This window comes from Festucalex cinctus, chromosome 19 (assembly GCF_051991245.1).
Source record: "Festucalex cinctus isolate MCC-2025b chromosome 19, RoL_Fcin_1.0, whole genome shotgun sequence".
NCBI lineage: Eukaryota > Metazoa > Chordata > Actinopteri > Syngnathiformes > Syngnathidae > Festucalex > Festucalex cinctus.
The window spans coordinates 9,666,012-9,679,411 of NC_135429.1; the positions used below are offsets into that span (position 1 = coordinate 9,666,012).

The 13,400-nt window shown below is 39.5% G+C and overlaps 1 protein-coding gene across 3 annotated transcripts in view; it reads left to right on the forward strand.

The window, feature by feature from the left end:
- Positions 1-1,437: 1,437 nt before the first annotated feature.
- Positions 1,438-13,400, forward strand: part of LOC144007696 (solute carrier family 45 member 4-like) — a 34,658-nt gene continuing 22,695 nt past the window's right edge. Inside the window, exons 1-2 of one of the 3 annotated variants that reach the window (XM_077507538.1) lie at positions 1,438-1,625; positions 2,180-2,235. The gene's annotated coding sequence lies outside the window, so the exon portion shown is untranslated. Of the gene's footprint in view, positions 1,626-1,782; positions 1,929-2,179; positions 2,236-6,113; positions 6,217-13,400 lie in introns of those variants that run through there. The other 2 variants (XM_077507539.1, XM_077507540.1) reach the window with 2 other exon arrangements.

Below are 13,400 nucleotides of genomic sequence, written 5' to 3' on the forward strand. Positions count from 1 at the left end.
TGAGGTTTCTGTTTCTCCTGCGACTCATAAATCGGTTCAGAGCATGAACTCACATGAGGCAAGGCACAGGTTTTTCAGTAAGTGCAAAGACACTGTTGCAGTGTTTGAGCAACATGGGGGAAATAAAACAACCTCAACAAAAGTTTGCACTGTTGAACAGCAAAAGTAACTTATAATCAGCCGAAGCAACGACAGCCCTCATGACAAAGGAGCTCGTTCCAACAATATGCCAATTGTGGTCTGCCGATGTTTGTATGAAACAGTTGCCTGCGCTTCCTTGTCCTCACATTGCACAAACCTGCTGCAAAGAATTGTCAAATTCTTTTTTTTTTTCGCCCCCAGACATTTGCATTTGTAGGTGCATACAGCAAGAACTTGTGCGGTCATAAAATCAGCTGACAGCGTGAACGGTCACGCCCACGTGTCTGCTGGATATAACGACAACATGGCGCAGACTGTCTGAGAGGTTAAGTCGGATACGTTCGTTTTTGAATGTGGCCCATTGAGCATTTACATGATCAAAAGTTCCATAATATTTGTTGGATTCGTTTAGGTTAAATTTGCTGAATTAAAATATATTTTTAAATTATATATTTGTCATTATTTAGTTAATTGATATATTGTAAATAGTCATTCATAAAAGTTGACAATATTTTTGTATTGGTGAATTTATTTTAAAATTTACCATTTTATATACACTGTATATCTGATTTATTTGTCCTCCATTCTGAATTTAATGTTTTTTTTAATTAATTAAAAATAATATAATTGTATTGTGATGGCTTTTTAGTGAACAATTTTACATTTTAACTTGTGTTTACATATACAAATTACTGCACAGTGGATATAAAAAGTCTACACACCCCTGTTGAAACGTGAGGTTTTTGTGATCATGAAAGTCATTTCAAAACTTTTTTCGCAACCACATCTGTGACTAATGATGTGGGTGCACAAGTGCACACACCCTCAGAATAGGACTTGGATGTGGCTGTATTTGGAATAAACCAATCATTCAACTGGAGTTTGCACACGCCAACCATCATTTGTGTGTCAAATTAACCCTAAATTAAGTTAGTCCTGATGTTCTAGTAGGCTTTTCCTGACAGTTCTTGGTTTTGTGCTTACATTGACTTTGGAGCTATTCATTGTGATCTTTGTTTTTTATGATCCTAAAAAGTAGAATGTCACTTTAAAAAAATGAAAAAAGAAAACCTCCACCAACATGAACTAATAATAAATGTGCAAACTATTCATGACGGTAGAGAACCAATGGAACAAAAGAGTTTTTAAAACGCACATTTAACCCGTTACATTCCTGTAATATTAATGTATGTAATGTGCATTATTAGCTTGTTTTTATGACGTCGAGGGTGGCCGCAACAACACGAAGGTTCAACTTGTTTGTGTTCCTCCAACCAGCTGGCAGTAGACCCCTCCCCGTATTATGCAAATCAACCGTGACGTCGTCGGAAGCCAACGCGACGTATTCGTCTTCCGACATTACTTTAAAGGCGCATAAAAAGCCTTGCGTTGCAGTTTAGAGTGGCGGCCGGTCGGAGCGTAGCAGCCGGAGCTTGGCTGACGCGAGGAAGACTCTACCAACAGAGGCGACGCGACCCGGCGAGGTAAGCCCGCTGTCCGGCTCGACGAAGCCAGCCGCCGCGGAGAGGCGGAGGAGGGAGGGGGGGTCTTGTTATGAAGCATTTTGTGGCCGCTGTTGAGGCTCCTGCCGGCGGGCTACAGCATCTCAGGTTGCTGGTGCAGTGAGTAGAGGAAGGAGGGGGGCGAGAGGGGAGCTTTTACTGTACGAAAACATTCGCACTGAGGCAAACGTTGAATGTTTTTAATGACATTGAACTTGAAGGGGATTAGCTGTCTAAATAGCCTCATTCACGTCATGTGCGTTAGCAACTTCACGTAGGTGCCAGGTAAGCAACAAAGTGGTGCAATTAGGGTCGCGAATGTATGCACGTGAATAGATGTCATTGAATGTATTTTTTTTGTGATGCTTTTAATGTGTGTGCGTGTTTAACTTCAATGTAGATAATTGGCTGGAGAGAATCAATGTTTGCGTGTTGGCAAGTGGCGATGTGTTTGTTTGCCAACTGCTGCATTACAGTGACTGCACTGCAAGAGCTTGGCAGTCTTGTGTTATCTGTTTGTTGTCTTGTTTGCGCAGGTGCAGGACCCCAGCTCGCACCCAACGACATTAATGAAGCTTTCCGACCCTTTTTGGTGAGTTGACTTATTTATTGTTGACTATTTCAGCAAAAAGTAGCTGCAGGTGCTTAGAGTTCTGCAACATGCAGATGGATTGATGCCTTTATATGAAATACAGGTATACTGCAATTGATGTCTAATGAAATTGTTGTTTGAAACAATAGTGCTGCTGTTTTTGGTTAGCAACAGGATTTAAATGGGTTCAGAGTTTATTTTTATGTCAACCAGTCTCGATTAATTGGTTTGGATGATGAAACAGCCAACCAAATAGTAGCGTTGAATGATTTAAATACTCAACTCCCAGCTGGTTTGGGGCACTTTTGGATTCACACCAAGCATTATGACGTGTCTATTGCAGTTGGTATCATGTTTGAAGCAATAACATCTTAAATGTCAAGAAGCAAGTGGCAGGCATCCCCACATAATGCGAGATCATCTTTAACTTGCTTGTTATATTGAGTTTCCTTAGTACACCAGAAGTGTTCAGGGGTCATTTTGACCTGTCACACTCTTAGTAATTAAAAATAAAAATAAATAAATGTATTTGCAATAAAACGGGGAGGGGGGGGGGGGGGGGGAAACATAAATTAGGCCATCAGATTATTTTTTTTTAAATGACAATGACGTTGGTCAGCAGACTAATCTGATATAATAGATAATAATCTGAAATTCTGAAGAAAGTGGCTAGCAGTAGTTCTCTCTAGTGCTGCACAAACCACCGACATGAGGAACAGAACAATACTGAATAGCTGCGCTCAACAAGGCTCTTGAAAATCCGGGCTGGCTGTGCCCAGAGAGGGTCCGAATGAATCCGACAGCGTCTGCAACTTGTGTAATCGTCTCACTCGGTCTCCGCATCCGTGCGCGTTTGCGGTTTTCGCTTGCAGATGGCTTCATGCTGAAGTGGGAGCGATCCACTTCCTCTTGATGAAATATTTGCTGACTGTCGACCGTTGCTTCGTCAGCACACAGACGTAGTGACAAGCACCCTGATGCATCCTGGCACAAGTTGTCACATGAGCACGCGCTCACTCGTGAGCACAAATGCAACGCAAACGGAACATTAAGCGCACTTGTAAACAGATTGTTTACATGCTTGACTTGATATTCGGTCTTTGGAGAAAGGAGCCGATGACGTCAACAGTGGGATCTCGAACCCCAACGCATGCTCCGTCACAATGGACAGATTAACAATTGAGATCAAATTATATTAAGTCTGAATGTTCCGAGAAAAAGTCAAGCGTTTTACTAGGATTTATGTCATTACAATGTTGAAAATAAAGTATTAATAATAAGGAAATGTAATTTTGCGAGAATGTATACCTTTGCAAGAAAAAAATTGTATGTTATCTTTAAAAAAAAAAAAAAAAAAATTTTTTTTTGTTAAAGGTAGAATTAAAATTACACTTATAGAAAATAATCTCACAATCTATGAGTGTTTTTATTTTTACCAGGGGAAAAAGATTTTTTTATTTTTTTTTATAGACAATATTCAGAAAATAGTTTACATTGTGTATGTGAATAACTATACTGTAATGAGAATAAAGTTGTAATATTCTGAAAATAAGTTTGCATTATTTTGAGACAATAAAGTCAGTTTCTAAGAATAAAGTTGTAAAATGTAAGGTAAGAAATTCATTTCATTTAAATTTTCGATAAGTCTCAATATTGAGAAAAAATTAAGTTAATAATTTTTGAGGATGTCATCTTATGAGACCAGACATCTGTTGTTTTTTTTGTTTTTTGTTTTTTTAAACAAATCAAAATCGAACAAATATTGTTTCCACAATACCAAATTTCAGACTCAATAAAGTATGTCCGTATTGATACTGAAACAAAACCCAAAACATCAGGAAAACAGTCCAATCATTGATGACAAAACAAAGAACCTGAACTCAAATACTTGGTATTTGTATTAGTTTAATACTGGTCAGTGGAGGATATGAGATAAAATCATTAGGTAAAACTTAATGGCAAATTATCTTACTGCAACTATCCAAATAATCAGAAAAGACCAGACAAGGACTACGAAAGTTACTGGAGCTAAAGTGAAGAACCTTGATGATGTCACTCATACAGTGCCCTCCAAAAGTATTGGAACGGCAATGTTGCATGCTGAAGACAGGTGGCCTTCAGATCAAAAGATGAGTTTGAGACAAAAGTTTAGAATTCCATGCTTCATAATGGTTTGATTGTCTCCCATAGATGGCCGTGTGGTCGTCATGTTTGCTTATCTGCAAATGAAATTTTCACATGAAACCCAAAGCCATAAACAAGCACTATCTATTGCTTAAGCAATTAATCTGAAATGCCCTTTGGCGGAGACTTTATTTGAAGACTTTTTATTTGAGTTTTTGTTCATTATGTCTGAAATTTGCACTCTTACGAGGAAACCCGATTTTCCGGAATGCGTACGATCTGTTGAAGCGAAAACAGGACAGGTATTCGTTAGCAAACAAACAAAAAAAAAAAAAAAAAACAGTTTTGTTTCTCATGAGGGGTAACGATTTGAACTAAAATGGCCTCCCAAGACTCGGGCTGAACGATTAATTGCATTTGCGGTTAAACCGTGGTTTGACAACACGCGATTACACAATCGCGGAAAGCTGCGGTTTAAATACTCATTGAAACGGAGCGGAAGGAGGGAAAGAAAGAAAGGGGTAGCAGGACTGTTACCGCTGTAACTAAAGCCTAGCGACGTAAATGCACGTCATTTTGGTGAGTTTTTTTGTTGTTGTTGTTTTTTTGTTTTGTTTCATGAGACCTTGAGACGAGTGTCTAACATGTTTAATCTGTTTGAGCTTGGTTTTTAAACACTTCACTGTTGTGAGTTATGACTTTTCGGCTGCCGTAGTGTTGCGCGTTTTGTAAACTGAGTGTACTGTACACGCAAGAGTGCGGCAGGCGGCTCAAGAATTTGAGTTGTCCTATATTTTGAGGCTAAATAGGTCTGTATGTGGCCATATGTTGTGTCCTTCGATTTCATGAAAGAACATTAGGATGGACGAAATTATTGGTCATCATTACTCACCGTTTAGATGCCGCCGCCACTGTAGCCTCTTTTAATGGCCATGTATTGTAGCGTTGGTGAACTAAATAAGCCAAGCGGCGAACAAAAACAACAACTTCTTAATGACAACTTGCATGTGACTGTCGGCCGCAACCACGCCAGAGCACACCAGCTCCAAAATGCATTGCTTACCACAAGTCCTGTGTAGCCTTCGCGGACTGTCCAGATCATGGGATAAACCCAACCCGCGACCCACCCACAAGGATTGCTACAGAATGCTACTGTTTTTTTGTTTTTGTTTTTTCAAAAAATAATCGCCATTTTTGGGGGGGAAAAAAATTGCAATTAGATTATTTCCCATAATCGTTCAGCCCTAGGACTTTTATTCACAAAAAAATACAAAAATAGCAACAGTCAGTAACGATTCTCGCTGAATCATCTTCAGGTTAGAAATCGGGAAGTGTAAACCTACCGAAATCTAACCGGTAACCAACACTTCTGCGCAATCAGCCATATGACTGAATTCTTCACGGTGGACAAAAGTTGACTTCCTTGGACGTTATTTGTCATAAGAAAAAAATGACATTGGAGAATAAATCCTCGCTAGTTGAGAATGAGGTCAACATTTAAGGCCAACTCACCATTTTACCAGCTCTAACATATTTCCTACAGGTAGGAAGTTTTGTTCATAAACATGATTGAGTGATCTTATCTGATCGGTGGGTGTGTCTTGTCTCACTTCCATGCCGCCATCTATAGTCCTATCTCCTTCACATCTCACTCGCTCACATACACTCGCTCTCTCACATGCACGCACACACACACACACAGTGACCGGCTATAAAAGAAGTCGCGTGAATCCTGCTGGAGTCAAAAGACTCGAGCCGCTGAGGATTAAACAAGTCCTTGTGCCTTTTTGTTTCTTTTTTTTTTTTAATGCATTTTTGTGGACTCAGCGGGCAAAGGCTGATGTGATCCGGGTAAAGGTCAGTTAAAGATTTGTGGAGGCCTTCGTAACTTGCATGTGGATGCTAGTGTTTGTTTATTTACTGTTTGACGGTCAAATATTGCCTCCGGGAATGATGTCCGATTGTAATTAATGCAATGAAAAATGAATTATAAATTAGCAACCACGGTTGTAACAGCAGTTTACTCACACATTTTATTTTTGTAGACTGATTGCTAATTTAAATTGGAGCTTGATGTCAAGAGAAGCTAATACCAAGCGATTATTTAATTAAAAAAAAAAAAAAAAAACGCTAATAGAGTTAATCATTTGGATATTCATTTTCATTGCTGTGCTGACGCTTTACATAGACAGGAAAAACAAAAGAGGCTTAGAATTGATCCTTGCAAGCTTTGACTGTCCTGGAACATTTTGTCTTTAATTCCAAATGAGATGATAGTTTTCTTACAAAGTGTACTGGCCTGAAAGACATCTCAATGAATTTGTTGGCGCCTGTATGCTTGTGTGGGTATGCCTATGGCATAGAGACCAAAAACACATCAGTCACGTCATGTTCTCAGGGCATACATGTCCATGCGAGACAACTATTTAAAAAAAAAAAAAAAAAGTTTTTGTTTTGGCAGTTTTTTGTTTTGTTTTTTTTTAACTTCATTGTACCAAAGAAGAAAGAAATCACGGAGCATGCCCATTTCCTGGTTGCGAGGCAGCGGTGGTGCGCTCCACCCATCGCCGGAGTCCTAAAAAAAAAACATATTATATACAGTAGTATTTTATTTGATCTTACAACAGCTGCAGGAGAGCAGCCGATAATGGTATCAGTCACCGCCACGAGTACCGATACCTTTAATTCATTTGCTCCTAATAACTTATATGTTTTATGTTTTAAGTTTCCCAAAGATGTTTTTTAATTTTATTTAATGCTAAGATCATACAGAAGGCTTTGATGCAGCCTCTCAACTGCAAAGAGCGGTTGCAGAAATGGTAGTTATTACACAAACGGCCAGCAGGTGGAAGCAGAGCAAAAGAGATCAACCAGGGGCATGTTGGAATAAAGTTCGATTACTCACAATTCTAAATAGGTTTGTGAATAATGATGAAACTTAGCTATATTCTTATAATTGTTGTAAAATGGAAACAGAAAGAAATATAATTTTTTTCCCTGATGAAAGAAGAGACTTTAATCTTTATTTTGATAGGTTCTATGTTTTTATAGTAATAGAACACAATATTCTGTGGGCCTTGCAAAATCAGTCCAAATCCAGTAAAACAGCCGGGAGCGAACGGGACTGCTTCTGCGAAAATGGCTGCGAGCGAATGAGTTAAAATAAGACTGTCTTGACACCGATATCTGGTAGTCGCCCTTTATGTCAGGATGGCACCACCTCTGCGTCAATTTGAGCCAGGAAAGCTCCATTTTCCCCTCGAAGAAAATGACAAAATTGCTGATCTTCATCCACACAATTCAACTAAAACTGCTGCGCGTTGTGTGCACAATAAACCTGACTGATACCAATGAACCAGTCAACTTCCGCACCTTAATCTGGACCAGCGCCAATTAATACAATTTAAAAAGTCCTATGGCTGCTACTGCTCTTCCTGCGCATGCAATCTTTATTCTGAGAACAGTCCCATCTATTACCTTGCTTGAACTCCGCCTGGAAGATACAAAACCTTTTTTTTTTTTTTTCTTCTTTTTTTTTGTTTTTTTTTTTTTGGAAAGACTCCTTTACAAACACAATGTCATTCTTATTGGAACCAGTTTAAAAGTATGCAGAGTCTGTTTTGTGATACAGAACCGGCCACATTCCATCACATGTATAGTAAAGGTTAGATTGCAGTGGAAGGCGTTTTTAACTTAACGCCAGTTTGGATGTTTGTGGCTATAATACCGGCATCAATAGGTTGCTTGTGCACTTTAAACTGTTGTTTGGGTTCCAGTGGGTTTCATTTGCAAGGGCCAAGATGGCTGCTTTTTTGACAGAGTGATTGAATTGTCTCTCTCTGTGGACATATTGATAGTTATTCAATTGATTGAAGAAATATATATATTACATATCATTTGCAGATTAGTTTTTTTCCTCAATATTTTTTTGGGGATATTTCAAGCGTCATTTATGTGTGTTTTGGTTGCTCATGGGCCTGCCTATCCTACACAAATTGTGGTGGTAGTCCTTCCTGCCATTTTCTGCTTCATGGTGTCTTGTCAGCTTCACTCCTGTTTTGGACTTTTCTCGTTGGTACCTTAAATGTCACATCATTACCACTGTTACCAATAAGTTAGCAACATCCCCACCCACCCATTCAAACTGTGTCAACACATATGCATCTGCAAAAAAAATAAAGGCCTCTCTTAGGGAATACGGCTCCTTTTCCAATAAAAAAAAAATAAAATGTTCACAAGGACATTAAAAAGCTCATTTGATCTCCTTACAAAACATCAATACTGAACTAGACTAAGTGCAATTATTGGAGAAATTGCGTGGGAATGCTGAAAGCTGAATGCTAACAGGTGAATGCTAAGATTTGAATGCATGTGGAATACTTATGAAGTAAATTGAGAGATAAATTATGAAATTATAACCTCCTGGTTACTGACAGAGCGCTTTACCAACTGTGCCGCTGAGCAGTATCAAACACCTGGTAATGATAATAAGTTACATGGACGTGGAAAGTGATACTTAGAAAAGGTGAAATCAATGTCTGTCCCATTGAAAATGAATGGATAAAAGTTGATATTAAATGTAAAATTGTGCAAATACTGTTAAGTAATGTGGAATCAGACGATATATATGTGTGTGTGTATATATATATATATATATATATATATATATATATATATATATATATATAAATTAATATAATATATACAGTATACCCCGTGAGGCGTGAATTTTTGAAGCTAGTTGAAATTTGAACAATGTAAATTGGAAGTATTATGTGGGAGTTGTTACGTGGCAAAAAAAGTGTGGAGAATAAAAATCACAATAACATACGTGGGAATGCTGACCCACAATGAATTGCTTCAAAGTTTGATACATATGATAATCGATAATGGTCCTCATTCACAACTGATTGTGTGCATCATATTTTTTAGTCGTCCTTAAGTCCAATTTGTTCCATCAATCCTGGAAGAAAAACAAACAAACATTTGACTTTCATTTATTTTGACAACTTTATAGCAGACATTTTTGTCAGCGTCAACCATGTGCTATTTTGTCCTGAGGGAACCTATCACAGTTGGTCGCTGCTGTGTGAGTCTCCTTATCTGTAGCCTGCATGTGCACACAAAGGGGGAGAGCTGCAGGCTCTTCGTTGTGTATAAATAATAAGAAGAGCACGTTTTAGCCTGAAAACCACTTGTATGTTACTGTACTTGATCACGTCTCACCACTGGAAGTGGGGCATTAATGTAGGGCCATACTCTGAGGTTCGCTTGTCTGGATGTGTGGTTTTGAGGGTAGGACGATACCTTCTGCCAGTAGCGTGGCACCGCTGTAGAACTAGGCCAAGTTAATGTCACATGGTGACACCACCAATATACCATTTTTCTCATCATCCCGCTGATAAATTAAACTGTTTACAGCATTTTGATCTCAGATCCACTGTATTGTACTTGAGCTAAAGAGCTATAGATGGACACATTAATGATGATAATAAGGTAAATGTTTGTTGTTTTGAAAGGAACATTTTTTTGTTTTTGTTTTAGAAGCAGTCGAGTTTGGATAACTTGGTAGCTGCTGCTGTTCCAATGGGGTATATGCCACGGAAGAGGCGGGATGTGATTTTGCACATCAGTTTGTTTCCGGTCCGGGTTGCGAACGCGCAACCGAGGGGCACAAAATCGGAAGCACAAGTATTATGACGCAGTCCACACGTCGCAAACCGAACCGGATCCAAACTGATGTGCAAAAAAGGTCCCGCCTCTTCTGTGGCATATACCCCACTATGGCCAGGCAGGATGCTGAATAGCTAGCAGCTGTTTGCTGTAATAACTTTAGAAACCAGGATAATATTTATTCATCATATATTTACATACACGCGAGTTTAAACCTTTCCTTTTCTTTATTTTTGTGTGTTTTTAAAAGCAGCCTGGTTCAGCCAACTAACTTGATGCCGTTTGGATCAGTGCCACGCTAAGTAGCTAGCCTTTAAGTTAGATGAAACTAGATGAAACTACTTCAGACAAGTCATTTTAGTTTCAAAAACATCTTTCTAGATCCCATTTGGGCCAGTGTGAATGCTAACTAGCTAGCACCTACTGCGATTAAACTAGAGACACTGTCTATGCCTCATGAGCTGAACTTGAAATCAACTATCGCTGACCTTGGTACGCATCCCATTATCTCAATGGAGCAACTTGCCACGGCTGCGTGAACATGGCAGCGTTCAGTTCGGCAAGCTCTGTCCGACCTTTGCTGTGTCAGTTACCTGTGATGCTGCATGCAAGTGCGAAAATAAGCTTTACTTTGCTATGCCTAGCTAACCGTGGCTAATGTGGCAGGATAGTTTGATTATCGCCACCATTTTAAATCATTTTGCCGTAGCACATCTTAGAAAATGTTATTTGTGAAGCCACATGCCAACAGTGGTCCTTTTCTTTGAATTGAATACACTGGTGTAGTTTGGTTTTGGTTGGATTTAGACAAGTTTGCATTGGAATCTGTCCGACTCTCGATAAGATCGCCATTAATTAGTTAGCAGCTGCTATCTTGAGCCGAGTGCAAATGTGACTAACCCACTAGAGACTTTTGTAAAAGATTAATTCTGGTTTCCGATGCCCCTGCTGCTCATGCTTCCCCGGGCCGCCACCTGCCTCAAAGGCCTTATGAATCATGCATGCATGGGACAAGACTTTAACCACCGTCATTTGTTATTTTGTGCTTAACAAATTACTCGAATAATATTTGAATTTGATGACATACTCAGTGTAGACATATAGAGTGTCACTTTTATCAAATACAAATGTTAATAGTCGTGTTACATTTGTGTTCAGATATTAGCAGTTCAAATTTCCTCCACATACGTTCTTGTATGAAGATTTATTATGGGCTGTGATAACCTAATGATGCTCGACAGGCCCGTTCTCAAAAAGCCTGTAATTTTTGTTGTTTTGTGGGGAGAAAAATCATTCGTGATAAAATTAAAGAAAACAAAATCTGGCATCTTGGTCTGAACAAGCTGTTAACAGCAAGTCTAAATCCCACCTTCCCCTTTGTGCTGTCCTTATTTTTTATGGAAAAATAAAAAGTTGTGCTCACTAACTTTTTAGGTTACGACAGTATTTGGCCCAGGCAGATGACTAGCTGGCCTGCTAACAATGCAGCAGTAAAACTACAAATCAAATCACCTCAACTCAACTTTATTTGTATAACACTTTTACAACCGTAACACAAAGGCAATTCTTTCAGCTTTAAAAGCAGCCTAGTGTCGCTAATTAACTTTTTAGCTGCTATGGTTGCCATTTGGGCCAGTCAGGATGCTAACTAACTTGACTGTTAGTTGCGATCAAGCTAAACAAAGCCAGGGAATTTGTCTTTTGTAGCTGTTTTAACACATTTAAATCATCCTTTCCCATTTATTACCTTCTTTTAGTTTTGTAGTAAAAAACAAACAAACAAAACAACAGCAACTAACTTTCAAGCTGCTGCGGGTTACTATGTTGGCCATTCTGGATGCTAACTAGCTTGCATGTTAGCCAAGATCAAGCTATGGTCAGTTAAGGTTCAGGTGTGGATAAATGTAGGTTTGTTTGGATGTCTGGGACGCTCAAGTAAAATTAGTGTGTTGTATACTGTACGGGTTTCTTTCTAAAACCCAGTGAATACATATGAACAGCAGGCATATTATGTCATCATTTCTAACTGCCAGTATTGTAGTAATCTGTGCGTTATGAGTACGGGATTTGCCATTGACGCTGGTGCGCACGTTGAAGCGCATGTGCCGCCTCTCCGCTTGCTTACTGCACTGCGGCCGCACTGCACCCAAATGCATCACTCTCCCTCGCTTCTCTCCCTCTCTCTCTCTTGCTCACTCACTCACTCGGATCCATCTGCTTCCCGCTGCTGGGAATATGGATGTTTTTCCATGGGAATAGCAAGAAGCGGAATGGGGAAAGTCATTTGTTTTGCATGCACAGCCTGCTGCTATCGGCGTGTCGTGTATCTGTTTGTCCTCTAGAATTTTATTTTACCCTGCTGCCATGCCTTCAGCTTGGACATTGCTGTTTTCTACTCCACATTCGGTGGAGTAAAATAACTCCGCAGTCGTCGCTATACTGCTCTTTTCCCCGAGTTTGCATATCTCTTAGAAATTAAAGTAGTCTCAGAACGTGTCAATGGCTGCCTTGAGGAAGGCCTGTGATGAGCCTTTCTGACACACTGTCTACACATGCACAGTGATGTGCAAACATGCAATATGTGAACCTGATCCCAAGGTCTTCAGACTTGTAATCTATAGCCAGCGTGATATGGGTTAGCGCTCGCTTTTGCATTACGACCTCTCACGTGTCTCACATTGCGCTGTGACAATAATCAACAGCCAGGTGCATCCCCGGTGGGAAAAGTGGGTCTCCACATCCTTCCACTTAACTCTGACACCGTGTATGAGCTTCTGTATAATCTGTTGTATTTAAAACGCACTGTCCCGTGCCCTCTGGTCTGGTTTACGGGTCGCTGAATAGGTTCTAAGAAGCGCTAAGCAGGAATCCCTTTTCCAAGATCCAAGCATCCTTTGAAAGCAACGGAATTCTATCACAAACAGAAGGTACATTTGTTAAGTCAATAATTTTTGCAACAGTTACAAGGCTGCATTATCCCCCAATAGAGAAACTTATTTTTGCCCATGCTGAGATTTTGTCATAGAGATTCCTACCTTCTTAGCGGGATTGTGCAAAAAAAAAAAAAAAGCACACTTTCATGTCTTATTCATGGAGGAATCTCATGGTCATGTTAATATTGGAATGTTGGATCTGTAGCTTTGACCAAGAGTCACACAAACCAACCAGCCACCCTTCATCATCTTTGATCCTTGTCAAGGAGTAGGGCATGCCCCTTGACAATGTTATGTGGAAGTAACTGTTGTTGTTTTCGAAACTGTGACAACCATGCTACATTAAATGCTTGAGTCAGAATCAGGTCTGTTAACAATCCTGAAACAATGGAGAAGAATGGTTTAAGTGCAGCAAAGGAGAGAGACTAGAATATA